This window comes from Sapajus apella, unplaced genomic scaffold (assembly GCF_009761245.1).
Source record: "Sapajus apella isolate SASKATOON/1434 unplaced genomic scaffold, GSC_monkey_1.0 scaffold6, whole genome shotgun sequence".
NCBI classification, from domain to species: Eukaryota; Metazoa; Chordata; class Mammalia; order Primates; family Cebidae; genus Sapajus; species Sapajus apella.
Genome location: NW_022436946.1, coordinates 79,540,017 through 79,558,826, shown reverse-complemented (window position 1 = coordinate 79,558,826; position 18,810 = coordinate 79,540,017). Strand labels below are relative to the sequence as shown.

Genomic DNA, 18,810 nt, shown 5'->3' with positions numbered 1-18,810 from the left:
TTTATCGCTGTACAAAGGATAGTTGGTTGTATTGTGTCAGACATAATTATGACCTTCTTATTATCTTTATTTGAAGATTATGTATGATCTCTGGAGATGTGCATGGGTTGAAATTGACAAGAGGTAGGCTTGTGATGGTGAATACTGAGTGTCAACTTGATTGGATTGAAGGATGCAAAGTATTGATCCTGAGTGTGTCTGTAAGTTGTCAAAGGTGATTAACATTTTAGTCAGTGGGCTGGGAAGGCTGACCCAATCTTAATCTCTGTGGGCACCATCTAATCAGCTGCCAGGGAGGCCAGGATATAAAGCAGGCAGAAAAAAAATGTGAAAAGGCTAGACTGGCTTAGCATCCCACCCTACATCTTTCTCCTGTGCTGGATGCTTTCTGGCCTCAAACATCAGTCTCCAAGTTCCTTAGCTTTGGGACTTGAACTGGCCACCTTGCTCCTCAGCTTGCAGACAAACTATTGTGGGACCTTGTGATAATTTGAGTTAAAAATTCTTAATAAATCCCTAGATAAATCAATAGTTAGATATTTTTTAAAAATAGTTTTATATATATGTGTATATATATATATATATATATACACACACACATATGTGTGTGTGTGTGTGTGTGTGTGTGTGTGTGTGTGTATTTCCTGTTTCTCCTGTTAGTTCTGTCCCTCTAGAGAAGCCTAACTAATACAGGTTGTATTTAGACAAATTCAAATATCAGACAGTTGGTCTGTCTGAAATTTTTGAAAAATGCCAACACCAACATCCTGAGAGGCATAAATGGAAGTGTATGGCTCTTCCAGATAAAGAGACTACAACTAAATTCAATGCTTTAAATATCACTGAAGTCTAAATGTTTTATAAAAGCTATGAAGAACATTATTAGAAAATTCCATTTTCTCAAAAGAAATCATGTGTTACTGTATTATTATTAACTTATTTTGATTATTGTGGTGGAGTTATATGACCACACTTCTCACCACTGCTAAGTATTCTGTTATGTTTATGAATGAGTAGAGTTCTGTCATTTTCTCAATGTGACCAATAAGCAAACCTTTATTTAGGGCCAGAAGGGGATTCTGGGGCTTATGGCTTATTCTTTATTGGTACATACAGAATTATGTACCAAAAAATGGCAAATTCTATGCTATGGCAAGTGCTTATATATATATACACACACACATATATATGTATACACACACACATATATATATGCACATATATATGTGTGTGTATATATATATATCACTGGGTATATATATGTATGTGTATTATATATATGTATAAAATATATGTGTGTATGTATATCTTACTGGAGAAATATTTTGTGTGTGTGTGTGTGTGTGTGTGTGTGTGTGTGTGTGTGTGTATCGCTCACTGGAGATTCTATTAAAAGGCAAATTCTGATTTGGTGGTTTAGCAGTGGGGCCTGAGTCTGCATTTCTAATGAACTCTGGGCTCTTGATTCACCAGTTGAGTAGCAAGGAGTATATCCTTAAAGAGCTATAAAATAAAGAATTAAAGTAGTTAAGAAAGGTTTCATAGAATAAAAGAATCTTGATAGTTTTACTTTTTGCAAATACAAAGGGGCAAAGTATAAGATGGAAGGTTATAATAGCAGTGTTTATTTCTTCATTCCTTACCTCGTGTATCTTCTCAGTAGCTAGCATTTAAAAGACACTATGTACAGTGGTGAGGGCAGTGTTTTGATTCATCTTAGTATCTCTCACAGTATCTCTTAGTATCTCTCACAGTAAAAGAGGAGCTCAGTGAATATATATATTGAACACAATTTAATTTATGGCTGGGGAATAACCTGGAAAAGAAATTAGAGAAATTATCACGATGCATTTGTGAGTTGGTAAAATAAATAGTTCCAATTCTAGAGAAGCTTAACTGTGCCTGGAAGGAGAAGGTGTAAAAAGATTATGAAACATCTTGAAAGACTAACAGGGAAGTGTGCATTTTAGGTACTTGAAATTTTCTAAATTGGGAAATAAGATTCTAAAAATAATTTTTTAGACAATTATTCTGACAGTAAAAAGCTGTCTTGATTGAAGAGGTACGGAGTGGCCAATGGGAACCGGTTACATAATCCGGAGCACCTGGCTTTCCTTCTAATTTATCAGTCTCTGGCTTCAGTTATTTCCTTTGCCATTTTCTCTTTTGTCTACGTAACAAATTGAGGAAACTAAGTGTATTCTAATTCCAGTACGCTGTTTTATTAGTAAAAATGAGACCCTGGTCATCTTTTTTCATTATCCATATCAAAGTTTGTATATGCATAATCGGTATATTTTTAACCATTTAAAGCTATATTTTAAAATCAACTTCTTGTCTGAATTGTCGAAAAAAATTCAAACTGGGCAATTATTGAGGTTAGCCTTTTAGTTACAAACATTTAAAACCCTCCATGGGTTGCATTTAAATCTGTTAGTAAATATTCACATGCAGATTGTGAATAATTTCTACCTGTCCATGTTTGCATTTACCTTTTCTGATCATTATCTTTTGATGAATCAAATTGTTTTTAAGAATAATTGATCCACTTTTTATCTATAACCCACAAAATATTGGGAATTGTCTAGAAATTTTGGAAAGGAAAATATAGATCCTTCCCTAATAACCCTCAGAAGGAAGCAGCCTTGCCAACACCTGAATTTCAAATTCTATCCTTCAGAACTGTGAGATGATAAATTTCTGTCTGTAAGCCATCTAGTTCATTGTTTGTTCACTGCAGCCCTAATAAACTAATAAAACACATTTTGTGCATAAAAGAAAATAATAACCAAGAGAGATAAATTAACTCATCTAGGGGAATACATACAATGATACCAGAACTTGTTCTCAAACTTACTTATCTCTGATTGTGAAGGCCTTGCCATTAACTGCTGTACTACGTTAAAGAAGTGTAAACAGTTAACAAACACAGAAAAATAAATTAATCCTCACTAAATGGTATTTTAAGAAATGATGACTTGTCTTAATTTTATATCGATAGAAAACTATGTAAAGACTAACTACTGCTTGGTAGATGGTTTATTAAATTTTTCACTCTCCTTCATAGTTATTTAGATTATAAATCAACACAGACTCATTTATGGCATTTGATAAGTTGGCAATATAAATATACAAAAATTCTTAGACATGTTTATCATTTTCACTCAGATGGGATTTATTTTTAAATATCAGTAATACTTGGTAAAAAGTTTACCATTGCAAGATGGTTAGTAGTACCAATATATCGAAAACATTCAAAATGATCACATATAGCTGAAGGTTTAAACAGATTATAGCACATTCATATGATGGAATTTTATGTGGCTATTAAAAGTGAAGACATAGAAAAAAGTTTTAAAGCAATACCAAATACATGCATTTTTAAATATTATCGGTAGAAAATTTTAATTTTTATGAAAGAAGTGAGAAATACATAATGAGATTTAACAGATGTTAAATTTTACAGTTTGAAATTTTCCAAATTGGGGAATAAGATTTTAAAAATAATGTTCTAAGACAATTATTTATTATGTAGTCCCAAAGATTATTATATCAAAAAATAACACTCAGTGGATAGCTTTAAGAACATCCCATCCGAATCGCTCTCCTTTCTTCTTTCCTCCTTTTCTAGTGGCAAACCCTATCCTGAAACTGTTACGTTTGTTTTCTGTGTTGTATATATAATATAATTTTGAAATTTAGAATTACATAAATGGTTTCATACTGTAATATCAGCTTTTCTATTCAATTGCTTTTAAGTTTGAAAAGTAAGATATATAACTTTAACAAAGCATTTTGAGGGGGGGATTTATTTTTTTGGAGGATCAACTCACCATTAGTTTTAGGCTTCTACTGATCCCTACTAATCTATGAGTGAGAAGTTGCTTCACTTAACTTGTTTGTATGAGTGCTCTATTTCACTGAACTCACACAAGTGCATTAAAATCAGTCCATGGTACTGGCGAGGTCACACAGAAACTGTCCTGCACTCACTACTTTGGATCTCTTCTCACAAAGGACTTCCTTGACCACCTGTAAAAAAACAGCTGACCCCAGCTTCCCCATCACTATCTACTTCTCTACATGGGTTTATTCATAATCATAGCACTTAGCATCACATGGTATAAGCACATAGGGATCAGATAACCTTTATATGCTGTTCGTTGCTGTATCATAGGACCTAGAATAATGCTTGTAATATAAGGAGTGTTAACAAACATTATCAAATTAGTGGATGAATGTATAGAGTACAATAAAGGGAATGGAATTCTAAGTTAGATTTCAATCTATTTGGATTCTATCCATAGATCCCATGATAAAGTGGCTTTTATCCAAAAATATAGGGGTATACTCTTTCATATTAAAACATTGTATTTGGAGGTTTTTAATTACCTAGCAAAATAAAACAATTTAAAATACTTAAAATTTTGTATGTCTTCCAACTATCTCTAAACAACAAAAAATGCATTTTGCATTTTATATTTTCAAAAGGATCCATAAATAGGACAAATTATTTCTAATGTTAAATTTAAAATTTATGAAAATATTAAATTAAGACTAATGTAGAGTCAGTGTTTACAAGAATTAGGTAGACAAAAAGTAGAGAATGGACTGTAGTAACAGAAAGATGAAAGGCCTGGTTTGTCTTTATCAAAAGCAAGTGATATTTTAAATTATCTTATAAAAGACTTTACTATGGTATATTTTGCAAATCAGGCTAAATGACTTGTCAGCAGGAACAGGAATAATGAGTTTTCTTCAGATTATAATGAAAATTTACCTAACGAAATTTACTATCTGAGGGGTCAAATAAATGTAAGTTGTCAAGGCAGAAAGAAAAGAAAGTAAAATCTCAATGTGATATCTCTATCATGTCCATCTCAGATGCTTGGCTACAAGACAGAGTAACTTCAGCATATGTGGAACACTTGCTTGATGATGAAATTAGGCTTCAGATTTCCAACAGTGTTGGATTCAGTGTGCTTGTTTCCATCCTACTCTACATCCTACATATTCCATGTTAGGCTTTGTGGACTCCATAGCTTCTGTCACAACTACTTAACTGTGCTTTTGTAGCTGCAAAACAGCCATAAATAACATATAAGTTACTGGGCACGACTGTTATCTGATACAATTTTATTTACGCAAACATGTTGCTGGTCCCATTTGGCCCAAGTTTACCAATTCCTGATCTATAGACTGGAAATAATAATGCTGATTTTTTTTTCACAGAGTTGATATAAGCGATCAAATACATGTGAAAGGATTACTTCATTAACCATAAATTGTGAAACTCTAACATGATGATCATTAGTATAAATGAAATTGTGACCTTAGACTTCATTCCATGAGTTATTTTTATGTTAAAACAATAAAATGCTTCAGTACCATAGAAAGTAACTTTACTTGCTTTCATGAGATGCCTGATTCTAAAATTGGTTCTATAATATTGGAATACAGAGTTCTAGACTTTTAAATCTATCTTTGAGTAAAACTTTTGATGCTTCAGTTATGAAGAGTATATGACACAAACACATCACTGTATTTTACTTGGTTAATGAAAATCAATAAAAATGTGGGATTAAATTATAAAGGGAAATAAAATTGATGACATTAAAATTAACGATATAAAGGATGACACACATTTTTACTGTGCTACCTTAAGGAGATAGAATGTTCTGAAATGAATTTCCATCGAGTATTAAGAGATGAGGCTATCCATTTAAATAGATTTTAATTCATTCTAAATTATAATTGAAATACAAAGCACATGAGATGACCATATTAAAGAGTCATTGTTGAGCAAGACAGAGCTTGATGGCAGTTTTGTGCCTGCTAGGGAATGCTGAGCAGAGACAATGGCATTTCTGCTAGGAAATCTGGGAGAGCACATTTTATGGACATCTCTGAGGAGCAATTAAACAAACTGAATTCAATTAGAAATTGGCTTTAAACCAAGAGGATATGAACTTAGCCAGGAGAGTAGAGTGATGTATTAAAAAAAAATTTAAATCCTAGACTTGGAGGCAAGATGTAGAGTATCGCACTGATTCAGATGCTATCTACAATGAGATTGTGTTATCGCTATAATAGCAAATCATTTTAATAAGCAAAAACCTTTAGGAACTATTTCCAGGTCACTGCTTCAAGAGCTGAACTAAGTATCTGAGAATGAACCTAGCCAAATTATTTAGTTTTAGAAATTGCTTTTACACCATTTAAGTTATTCTCCTCTTTCTGATCACAATTTCTTTAACAGATGATAGATATACACTAATCTTCCTACATAATACATAGAAACCCACTTTTACTTTTCTAAATTTTAAATTTTTTCTAAATTTTACTTCAGTTGAATACCATAATTGACATGTTTTCCTTGTCTTACTGCTCCCTGTATTAGCCTTGTCAAAATACATAGTATAAATATGTAGTTGACTTTTGAACAACATGGATTTGAACTGTGCAGATCCACTTATATCCAGATATTTTCTCAATAAACATATTGAAAGAATTTTTGGAGATCTGTGACAATTTGAAAAAAAACTGTGATGAACCATGCAGTCTAGAAATATCAAAAACAGTAAAAAATGTATGTCATTAATACATAAAATATATGTAAATACTAGTCTATGTGTTAATCAAGTGTTTATGTTATCTGTAAAGATTCTGGTCAACAGCAGGTTATCTTAGTAGGTAACATTTGGGATATCAAAAGTAATACATGGGTTTTCACTTCTTTGGTGTCGGTGCCCCTAGCATGCACAATGTTTAAGGATCCAACTTTATAAGAAACACTAATTTATGAAGACTATCCCCAGAAGACTGTCCTCCTATTATAAACACTTAGATGTGTGAGTAGCAAGGATTACAAATTATCTTTTTTTTATGTTAACTTTACTGCTAAATAATAGTTTGGACATCGAAAACCATGAAATGGAGAGTGCGTATTTCTTACTGTTTTTATATTTATCTATTAAATAAATGCTAATGCTCAAATTTGAACATGTGGACCCAGTAGAAATGCTTGATTCTAGAGTGGTTGGTAATAAACTATCTGGTTTAATATTGTTTGTAAAAATATTATTACAATAATATAAATAATTATCATTTGTTATAATTAATTGCAAGATATATTAAAGAGATACTGTGTATAGAGAAATGGTGTTAACCGCCATTTATTGCTAATTGTAGTAGCAATAAAATATATTACTCACTAATGTAAACCATGAATTGTGCAAGCATTTTAGTTGCATTTTTCCTCTTGTACAGCATAATAAGTTTAGGACGTAGGTGCTATTATTATCTCCATTTTATATTTAAGAAAACTGACTATGACTGGGTGGGATCGCAATCAGTATTTATAGTACTTACAATTAATTCTACAACTGTCCAATGTGAGGACTATCTATCCCACCCCACCTTACTGCTGAAGAAATCAAGTTTCAATAAAAGTTAAAAACCTTAAATGAGTAAATGGCAAAACTACAAATTAAACTCAGGATTCTGATTTCAGAATTAATCTTCTTAGCCAAGATGATATGTAAAATATAATCAGCAATATCAGTATCAACGTGGATATTTATTTAGTTATATAATATTTAAATTAATTATCTTTATAGCTGGCACCATGACATTTCTCAGGGAGGAAACAAATATCTTTGAAAAAATGCATTAGTGAGTTGCTTGGAGATATGATTTGACAACAGAGGTACAAGGATGGCAAGAGAAGATAAAATAATGTTCTGGTCATTTTTCCTGAGAAAATCATTGGGGAAAAGAATATGGAAAAGGAACAGGGCTACAATTAAAGAAAATTTTGGGAACACGAATGTCTAATGTGCAATGTCAAATTGTGTGTTGAGGGGTTAGTAATTTCAACAAATATTAAATTGGATTTTTTAAACATTCTTACTAAGATCTCAGGAGACATAGAAGACTCCTATTAACATCATCTCTATCTATCTGTCTATCTATTTACCATCTATCATCATTTATGTATTTATGTCATAGGACTACAGTAACAAGATTCCAGCTAATTTACTTACCAGTTTATTTTAACTAGGTGATAAGTTCTCTTTCCTATTGCTAGAGATTTCATTTAAATATTCAATTCTCATTCTCTAGAATTGAATGCTATTTTAATCTTACCCAATAATTCCATCTTTGATATAAGTTTCTAATTGTAGATCCTGGGAAAAGATAGAAATGAAATGTTTGTGTTAAAAGAGTAATTAAAATATCAAAGTTGTCAAATGGATGATATAGGAATTTGATCAAATTTTAGGTTTGTTAGTAGAATCTGTTTCCATTCCACATTCCAACAGACATGAGGAAAATATATGAAGAGGAAAGAAACCTCTTTTGGTATATTATTCTAGATCTCATATGCTGTTCAGGTTATCAACATCAATTTTCTTTACCTAACAGGATAGCTGATCTGATTCTAAAATTCCTACTGAATTTTAATGGAATTTCATAATTTTTTATGAACTCCATGGGCATAGACATGAGAATTTGATGTCTTTGTTACAAAGTGATTATTTATAAAGACTCAGAAGAGTAAGATGAATTTGTCTCACAACATGTATAATATTCTCTCCCAAAGCCTCCAATCTGGTTTTCTTTTTGCATTAATGGACAGATTCAACAATTTTTAGGAAATGAAAATATTGTTCATTGTAACAAATTAACTCTTACCCCTTAATAATTGCTTCAAAAGAATGTTGCAATTTAGTAACCCATAGTAATGATCCTAGAACACCACTTAACACCTTTTGAAAACTTCAGTACCTAGAAACAGCTATAGAGTTTAACCTTAAATTTTAATTTTTATGATCTAAGTTTTTAATGATTATTACAATGTGCTCTTTACTGTAAGCACATGACAGAAATTTAATATTCCAATTACTTGAGACTTATTATAGAAGCACTCAATTATACTGCCAAAGTCATATGCTGTAAGTGTTTTTCAGAAGGGTATAGGTAGTCTGACATTAGCTAGAAACATTCACCTCAGAATAAAACTTTACATTCAATGTCTCTTTCAATAAACTTTTAATCATGTAGATTTCAAAAACATGAAAGTTGTTATACTTAACACATGCCTTGAATCTGTTATTTTGCCACTGTTGAGAGTTAAGGTGATTACTTTTAAATAATCAAGAATGAAAAGTAGGTTTACAGATTCCAGTATTACTTTCTCATTGTATGAATACTTTAATAGATATTTTGATAGTTTATTATTTCTGTTTTCACAGAAAGTAATCTAAATTTGAATTTAAAATTTTCATGTTTTTCCTGAATTATAGATAAATTTTTTATTACCCAAGTTTGATTAAATAAAAAATTCTTCAACATAATTAGGGATGTATCTGAATGCTGGTTTTATATGTTACTTGTAACTAGGCATTATATTCAGAAATAAGGACAGATTTATGTTTTAAATACTACTTGTAAAAATATAAATCAACCCTATTATATACATAATATTTTTGAAGAGAATTTAAACATGTTCAGAATTTACGATAACCAGTCAGACTCCAAATGTCATGGCATAAAAGTTACTACCTCAAGACAACTGCTAATGCAAATATTTTTCTATATCTAGATTTTATTTTGCTTTGCATTGAAAAATACATAGAAGCAGTTAAGCTTAAATATTTATATTTGAACTAGTAAACCATAGCATAGAAATGTTTATATATGCTTTTTTAAACTTTGCTGAGTGCTTGATATATTTGATAAGGCAAGTAGCCTCTAGTCTAAATAAAATGTAAGTAGACCATTGTTACAATGTGAGATATAGAACCATTTTTCTTCACTCTGCTCAGTGCTATCTACAGTATTTCAGACCAAAACTTTTCTTTGCCTTGAGAACAGGAGGCTTTCGTATCCATTTTTACTTTCTCTGTGTTTAAATCAGAGTCATATAGTGTGCTTGTCAACAGCACTAATAGTTACTACTTCTTAAAGCTCCTTTTATTTCTGCTACTGTATTTGGCATTTTCCATGTTATTCTTAATCTTTATATAAGTATTAAGTAAGCAGTATTACCTTAATAATTGTTTTTTTTTTTTAAAAAAATGCTAAAACTTGGTGTAAAATTATCTCTCCAAGTCTACAACATTATTAGGAGGCTGAGTCAGAATTCAAACTTTGGTCTGTCTCAAAAGCTATATTGCTTCACTACTGTGCTTTGATTATTTTTGTACTGCAGGCAGGCAATGATAATCTCCTTTGAGATTTCACATATGGCATATGTACTGCTGGAACAAAGGTGTAACAAACATTCTTCTTAAATGGGTGCATTGATAACATTTTATTAGTTCTATGAATAGTTCTCTTTCACTTCCATGAAGTCCATTTATAATTTTAATTAATTAATTTGAAAGGAACTATATTTCCTCCCTGAGTCTTCAATTGTACTCATCAACAATCTCAGTGGTTATAAGATGTTTGATCAGTTCTCTGTCTGAGCTAGGATAAGACAAGGTAACCAGAGTGGCTTCACATCAATTGAAGGGTGCCTAGTAGTAGTTCTAACGCAGGTCCCAGGACAGAATGCCTATATCTTAACAAATAAGAAAAGATAATGCAGCATAGTTTTGCTTAAGAAATATGATGATAAATGTACTCCAGAGAAAAGAATAAATAATTATCTTACTTAGGAATTAAAAGAAAAACATATCAAAATATAAATGATTTTGAAATTATGAAAAAGTAACAGACCACCAAAACCTGGATTCTCATTTCAACTTGGTCATTCCTTCACTGGGTAATGCTGGGCTGTTTGTTCTTGGTGATTGTGTCTCAGTTTCCTTATCTATAAACCAAGGATGTGAAAGTATATCATTATTTCCCAGACTTGTCTGATCATAGGAAACATTTATGGTTGTGGTTAAAAACATAAGCCTAAAAAGCCTGAAGAATTAGAATCCTCATGGGAGGAACCCAGGGTCTGTGTATTTTAGTGAATACATCAATTTACACTGATGATGGAACAAGTTCAAGAAACACAGGAGTAAATTGTTTCTAGTGTTATGGTTTTCAAAATCTGTAATTCTATTTTGTAACTGTGATGAAGTTGCTATAGAGTAATGGGGAGTGGATAAATTGAATAATTCATCATTGCGAATATTTGGGCTTAATTTAGATTATTTTCCCGAATTTATAAGTTAGTTTTGAAAAATTGGCTTGGTATATATTTTGTTGTTGCCAAGAGTCCTGAAATGAGGATAGCATGAAAAACAAAATTTTGAGTCAAATTTAAATACAATTACATATGTGAAACATGAAATTCTCCCTGTTTTGTACCTTCAGTAATTCAGAAGGTAGCACTTATTCAATGAAGATACTTCATTCGTAGCCTACGGGGAAACTAAATAAATTGATGTGGATCTGCATTTTCTTATCTTAATGACAGATTAAAGTGAAGTTTTTGTTATTTCTAATTCAGTTAGATTCAAGAGAGGCACAAAAGGAAAAAGATTAATAAAATGAATGTTGAATCCATTTCCTTTTCCTATAACAAAGATGTGAGGATGCATTCAGATAATTGATATCAAATTACCAGTGTGTTTTTCTTTTTAAGTCACTGAATAACTGCTTTATAGCTAATGTCCTGAGGATTAAGATGTCACCTGAGCATTGTGCCTGCAATCTGGTCAGCATCAACTTCGAAATTTTACTTAAGGGACTCTAGGATATAGAGAAATTATTTCAGATGTTGACATTGAAAGAGACAATTAAGTAGGTCAGATGGCTTTGAAAAACAGAACATTTGAGAAGCTATTTACCAACTTTCCCCTTCATAAAAGCAATTAAGATTATAGAAAGGCAGTGTTAATATAGAAATGGTGAATCCGCTTGAGATTTAATCTTCAATAGCAAAATCAAATAACCTAATATAAAAATTGTCTCTTCTATAATTGAGACTTTCAAATTCTCTATAGTATTAAACATTCAGCATATACATAAAGGACTTTAGTAAACAAATTTCCCCCCAAAGTCTTGAAATTTTTGATAAAAAATTTTATCTTCAAGAAATTTTGTTTAAATATTAAAAGAAAATGGTTGAAAATGGATAATATATATAACTTATTAATTAAAATCAAAATAATACAAGTCAGTCATTTGTATCAGTAGAAACACTCATTCTAAGATTTAAAACAATTAAGGATATTAGAATAAAAGAAAGAAGCCCATATAAAGAAGGATAAAACAAGTAAAAAATTTCAAATGTGTAAAAACAACAGGAAATGTGAAAAAGATTCTGCTTTTATGGCACAGAATGTTTAATGATATAAGAAGACAGGAGGAAGCATTACTTAGTTCCTACTTTGATTCCATCTTCAATCAAAAGATAACTATTTTCACTTTAAAAGTATGGACTAATAATGTTTAAGAGTAAAATGAAGAAATCAAGAAAATAAAATAATCCTTAGGTACTTTATCATTTTTTCAAATGTCCTGGACTACACGAATTATATCATAGTATATTTAAAGAAAGTATAAGTGTTCTTATTAAAGTATGTCCAACTATGTTTGAAAAATCTTGGAAAATAGGTTGGCAGAGAACACAAATAGTAGTAAGTGATAAATACTGGCTGTATTTTAAATGGGAAAAAGGGCCAAATTCTAGAAATTGTAGTTTATTAAATTTAATAAACCATTTAGATTTAATATTAACCTCTGTAAAAATTATAAAATATATTACAGAATAGGTGGTTTGTGAATGTATAGTAAACAAAATGGGGATAAACAGACACAGCATGGCTATACTAAGAAACGATACTATTAATCTAACCACTGATAGGGATATCACAGGACTGTTATAAGCATAGTATATATGCTTCTTCTTCTAACAAGGTACTTGAAATAACCTATCATGTTCCTAAAGAAAGGAAATATAAATATGGATTGTTTGGTTGAATAACATTCTATAACAACTAAAAGGATCTCAATTAGTGAGCTAGGCAAACAATATTTATCAAGTGCTGCCCAAACGCTGATATTATGGCATACAATAATATCCCTGCCCTCTAGAAGTTTGCATGTTTAGTTGTATGTTACTGACACTGTGTTTACAATCCTTCAGTCGTATTGCATTATAATGGAGAAATGGTTCTAGTTGTATGTTACTGACACTATGTTGAAACACTGGCCACTGACTTCTTGGAAAGCACTTCAGATCTGCAGATGTCACTGATTATGGAATAATATCTAACATATTAAATGATAGAATACAGCAAGAAGATGTCAGTGAACAGAGTGTACACCACATATCACACATTCTTTGATATTCCTTTCATTGAGAATGGTGACTACATTAAGATCTAGAGATTTTTTACCTCTCTCCCCACCCAGTGCAGTCCCCTCCACCAGCACCTTGAATCTGAACAAGCTTAGTGACTGTTTGACTAAGAGTAATGTCAGATATAAATCTGTACCAATTTAGTGACCTAGGTCTTAAACACTGACAGATTTCTTTTTCTATATTCTGGAATACTGATTTAGGAAAGACAGCTGCAATGCTGTGTAGAAGAGCAAGCAGCCCTATTGAATGGTCTGTAAAGAGGTACTGCATCCTCTGTGTTACAACTCCTACTGAGCTTTCAGCCAACAGCTAGTACCAAATGCCAGTCACAGGGGGAGCTATTTTGGGCAAGGAATCTTCATACCCAGTTTGTGCAGGCTGACCCTGAAAGTCAAAAGACAAGCTGTTCTAACAGCAAAGGCTTCCGCAGATTGCATATTTATGAGACAAATAAATTGTTGTTATTTTATGACATGATTTTTTTTGTGTATCTCTCTTTCTTTATGCATGTCTCTTTCTCCTTCTCTCTTGCATGCTCTTTCTCATGCACACACACACATACACATTTAAGGTCACAAGTTCAAATGTATAAAGTAATAAATATTTAATTATAAATACAAATAAATATTTAGATCAACATATTTTAACTAGCTGTCACTTCAATACAACCAGCAGTGCATAGAGTAAAAATTTCTATCACCTATACTTTTATTTCAGGTAAATGATTTGGTTAAGACAACATGATAGTATTATTAGAAAGATTAAGGGCTAGGATTAGCTCAAAGTGATCATGTTGTGACAAGATCTTCCAGGTATAAACCAGATGCTTTAGGTTAAGCTACACTTTGGTTTTCCAAGCTCACTTTCCAGTACGCTTACCATGTTACGACTTAGTGCCTCTATATATGTATGTAAAAATTTTTAGTAAGATAATTGCTAGAAAAATATTTGAGGAGGTGATAGGCAGTGTGTGTGCTTCATGGCCTTATTCAACCAAGCACTCTGTTCTTGGTTTACTGCTAAATTCTCCTTGGGTCTTTAGATTTCATAAAGGTTATTGTGAGTTTTTTCTAAGGGATAGAAAACGTAGCACTCACTATGTGTCTTGCCCTATATTAGGCAGGAGTTTGTAATGATGGAGCTAACATACTAAAAAAAACCAAAAAGATGAAGACCAATTATATAAAAATGGTAACTAGAATAAAACAGATAGACAGGGCCTAGTGTGTGATGTTACCCTCCCTGTGTCCATGTGTTCTCTTGTTCAACTCCCACTTATGAGAACATGCTCACATGTATGCCTATTTAACAAACCTGCATGTTCTGCACATTTATCCCAGAACTTAAAGTATAATTTTAAAAAGGAAAAAAATATTTACTTGAGTACAAATAAAAAAGAGATAAGTACCTTGAAAGAGAATATAAGGAGAGAGCACCATAAATTGGGTGGTTAAAAAAAATTGAAAACCTCTGAAAAGGGAATTTTCAAGATGAAATCTGGTATAAGAACCAGGCAGGGCAGGCCTATAAAGTTTCTCCTAGCAGTGAAAAAAGGAAATTTTATTCCAGGTAGAATGATCTTGACACTGGAAGATTGTAAGGAGATAAAAATGTAGTGTCCTTGCTACTTAAAAAAAAGACGAATATACCTTGGGCATTATATGTAAGCAGAAGTGTGGCACAAGATGAACTTAGAGAGGGGAGCAAGAATCCGATGAGGTAGGGCACCGTGGGCCACGATTAAAAGTTTGGATTTCATTATTTGTGTTATGAGAAGTAACTGGAGTTAAATATTTTTTTCCATTTGATTTTAAAGGGATACATTTTTTGAAGTATAATTTATTAGAGATAGATTTTTTTGTTATTATACTTTAGGTTCTAGGGCACATGTGCAGATCATGCAGGTTTGTTACATAAGTATACATGTGCCATGGGGGTGGTTTGCTGCATCCATCACCCTGTCATCTACATTAGCTGTTTCTCCTCATGCTATCCATCCCCAATCCCCTTACCCCTTGCTGTCCCTCCCCTAGCTTCCCCACCCGACAGGCCCCTGTGTGTGATGTTCCCCTCCCTGTGCCTGTGTTCTCATTGTTCAACACCCAGGAAACTGACACGAGAATGAAAAACCAAACACTGCACGTTCTCACTCATAAGTGGGTGTTGAACAATGAGGAACACAGGGAGGGGAACATCACACACCACACAGCGGGACCTGTTGGGGGGTAGAGCTAGGAGAGGGGTAGCATGCGGTTGGGGGTTTGGGGATGGATAGCATTAGGAGAAATACCAAATGTAGATGACAGGGCGATGGATGCAGCAAACCACCAATATGGCACATGTATACATATGTAACAAACCTGCACGATCTGCACATGTACCCAGAACTTAAAGTATAATAAATAAATTTAAAAATATATATGTAAATAAATAAAAGAAAAGACTAGGTCAAAACTATATGCTTTACAAAAAAAAAGATGGCAGGGAAAAGGGAAATAACTGGTTAGGTTTGAGATCTGTGTGTTGAGGGTATATCATCAGCTGAATTGTGCCCATCTCTGCACTCCCTCCACCCCATTTGAAGAGGCAGCAAGAGGTCAGCTATGTGCAAGCTGGAGAAAGAGGCCCCAGAGGAACTAATCCAATAGGCAACTTGATATTAGACATCTGCCCTCCAAAAGTGCGAAAAAAAATGAATTTCTTTTGCTTAAACCACCCACATTGTGTAATTTTATTATGATGGCCCTAGGAAACTTATACAAAGTAGAACAAACAATATTTGTCAAGGGATTAGGTGTAGAGTGATAGAAAATGATCAGCAAGCATCATTCCCATGTTTGCCAATTAAATAACTAGGTGGATAGGGATGCCATTTCCTTAAACAGAAAGACTAAGGGAAGAACACATTTCTTTGGAGTAATCAGGAATCTTCCTTTAATTACCCTGAATCTGAGATGACTGTGGGGCATATTTAGTAGAGATATTAAATATGGCAGTTGATTATTTAAAAATCTAGAACTCAGAGCAGATATCCTTGTTAAAGGGACATACATGGGGTGCCTGTTCATATGTGTGTATGTATGTATACATTTTTATAGCGATATTCTATATTAGGAAATGGATTAGACCACCAAGGGAGAGGTGGTGGAGAAATAAGGGAAGCACATCCAACACTTACCTCTAAAGCAGCCAGCATTTCAAGTTAATGTGGAAGAACATGTAAAAGACACTGAGAAAAGTCTCAGTGTCTTCTAAGTGATCAGTGATGTAAAAGTCTATCTGGGAGAGTATGATAAAACAGAAACCAAAATAGAAGTGGTTTCTAAAAGGAGGGCATTGCATTTAAAATGCTGCTGAAATTTGGAGTAAGATGAGAAAAACATTTGTCCCTTTAACTTGGCAACATGAAGGTCTTCGGTGATTTTTGACAAGAATTTTTCGGTGGAATTGTGGGGGTGGAAGACAAAATGGATTGAGAAATGAGAGGGAAGTGAGGAAGTGAAGTGAATGTGGCAGCTTTTTAAAAAAGATTGTTTATGAAGGGGATTTGAGAAACAGGTTGTTTATCAGAAGTTTTTAGACAGGGAGTATTGCTGTAAAATATGTATGCTGATCGAAGTGGTCCAGGAGACAGGGAGAGAGTATTCGTATGAGAGCCGACAGAAGTAAGATCCAAGTTACCTGTAGAGGGGCTGTTTTCTTAGATAAGGGCAGCATCTCCCTGGAGATATGAAGAGAGGAGAAAATGGGTGAAGGTACAATCAGTTTAATGAATGTAAGGTATTTCCCATCTAATCACATCTGTTTTGTAAATAACAAGTGAAAAAAGGTTATCACTTATAATTGGAGAGTTGAGAAGCATTTTTAATAATCAAAGTTACAAAACATTCATAGGATATAACAAGCTGGGAACTTATAAATAATAGTCTGTGTGGTGAGGCCATGAGAACCTGGTAACTGTAAATTTACAGGGACATCTAACTGCCTGAGAGTGTGAATTTCTTCAATAATGCTCTGCTGCATGGGCCCCGGATCAGGGAGGGCAGTTGTCCATTACAGTAAGCATGGTGATTCAGCCAGGGAAATGTAGTAGACAGCTGAAGATTTTTGTAAGTAAATTATTATAACGATGGGTGTGGAATCCATGGGGTATGCATTAGTTACCTACTTCTGCATAACAAATTATCATCAAATTTAGCAGTTGGAAGCAACAAACATTCCTGACCTATAATATCTGTAGGTCAGGAGTCCAGAAGCAGCTTAGCTGCTTGATTCTGGCTCCAGTCTCTCACAAAGCAGTAACCAAGATGTTGGCTGGACTGCAGTTCTCTCAAGACTTGAGTGAGGAAGCTTCCACTTCTAAGCTCACTCATGTGTCTTTTGATAGGTCTCAGAAGGGCAGACTCACATGAACCTCTCTACTGAGGACTGTATCACAACATGGCATCTTGTTTACTGGCAAACAAGTGGTCTAAGGAAGAGTAAAAGAGCCCCCAAGATGAAACAGTCATTTTATATCGTAACATCCCATTGCTATTACCATATTCTGTTTGATAAAAGCAAATTTCTAAATCTAGTCCACATTCAAGAGAGAGATAATTACACAAGGACACACATACCAGGAAGTAGGGATCATTTGGGTCTATGTTAGAGGCTGCCTACCACAGGGCATAAGGAAGAAAATGAAGACGAGGGCAGAAATTGGTAGTAATCAATAAAATAAAGATCTGAATTTTGTGAAAGACTTGATTTCATGTGGTTACTTAGGAGGTGAGTTTATAAAAGTAGAAGGTTGTAATTAGATAATTTAAACATTAAATTTTAAATATTGGAAGTGGTTTAGTCACTAGTTAGACTTTTTAGTTAAAGACCATAGGGAAATGTGGTTGAACTGGTATTAAAAACAAACAAACAAACAAACCAGAAATAGAATGAAGCTAGTGTGTCAGGATAAGACATCTGCATGAGAAGAGGAATGGAAGTCAGGTAGATAGGAAAACTGTGAGCTGGCAGCTAAAACATTCCATGACTGGAAAATATAACCTGGGGGAAGAGGTAAAGCTGGCAAAGGCGGATGCCATGATCTCTACAAAAAGGTGGGCACGAAAGTGAAATGAGGAGTAAAGATGTGAAACCAAAGGGTAGAGTAAGGATACTGATTCTGCCACTGACCCATTTAATCAGAGTGTGGAAGCAGCATACCCATAAATTTCTTCTGTTTGACATAGTTGGAAGAGATGCCATGCCTTCATAAAAGAGCAGGCTTCAGTTAACGAAGTGGATAGAGAGAATATTCTTCCTCTTGTTTGTTGGTATAAAGGAGCATGGAGATCCAGAAGGCAAAATGAGAGAATATGGCGGGAAGAGAAATGGTGGAGATAAGTGGATCAGAATTGGTAGGAACAGGGCTGAATATCGACGAATGTTCAGAAATAATGGGTGGTCCAGAGACTTCATTACCTGGTGTTGATAAAGGTCAGCAGATGTGCTGGTCC

The 18,810-nt window shown here is 33.3% G+C and overlaps 1 long non-coding RNA gene across 2 annotated transcripts; it reads right to left on the bottom strand.

Annotated features, from left to right (window-relative positions):
* Window positions 1-1,318: 1,318 nt before the first annotated feature.
* On the bottom strand, window positions 1,319-18,669 carry LOC116549777. 2 transcript variants are annotated; one of them, XR_004268059.1, is made up of 3 exons: window positions 18,488-18,669; window positions 16,997-17,036; window positions 1,319-1,503 (listed from the first exon to the last, which is right to left on the bottom strand). It is a non-coding gene; the product is annotated as an uncharacterized LOC116549777 (long non-coding RNA). The 2 variants fall into 2 exon arrangements; XR_004268060.1 differs by lacking the exon at window positions 1,319-1,503 and adding an exon at window positions 7,565-10,570.
* Between the last annotated feature and the right edge of the window lie 141 nt (window positions 18,670-18,810).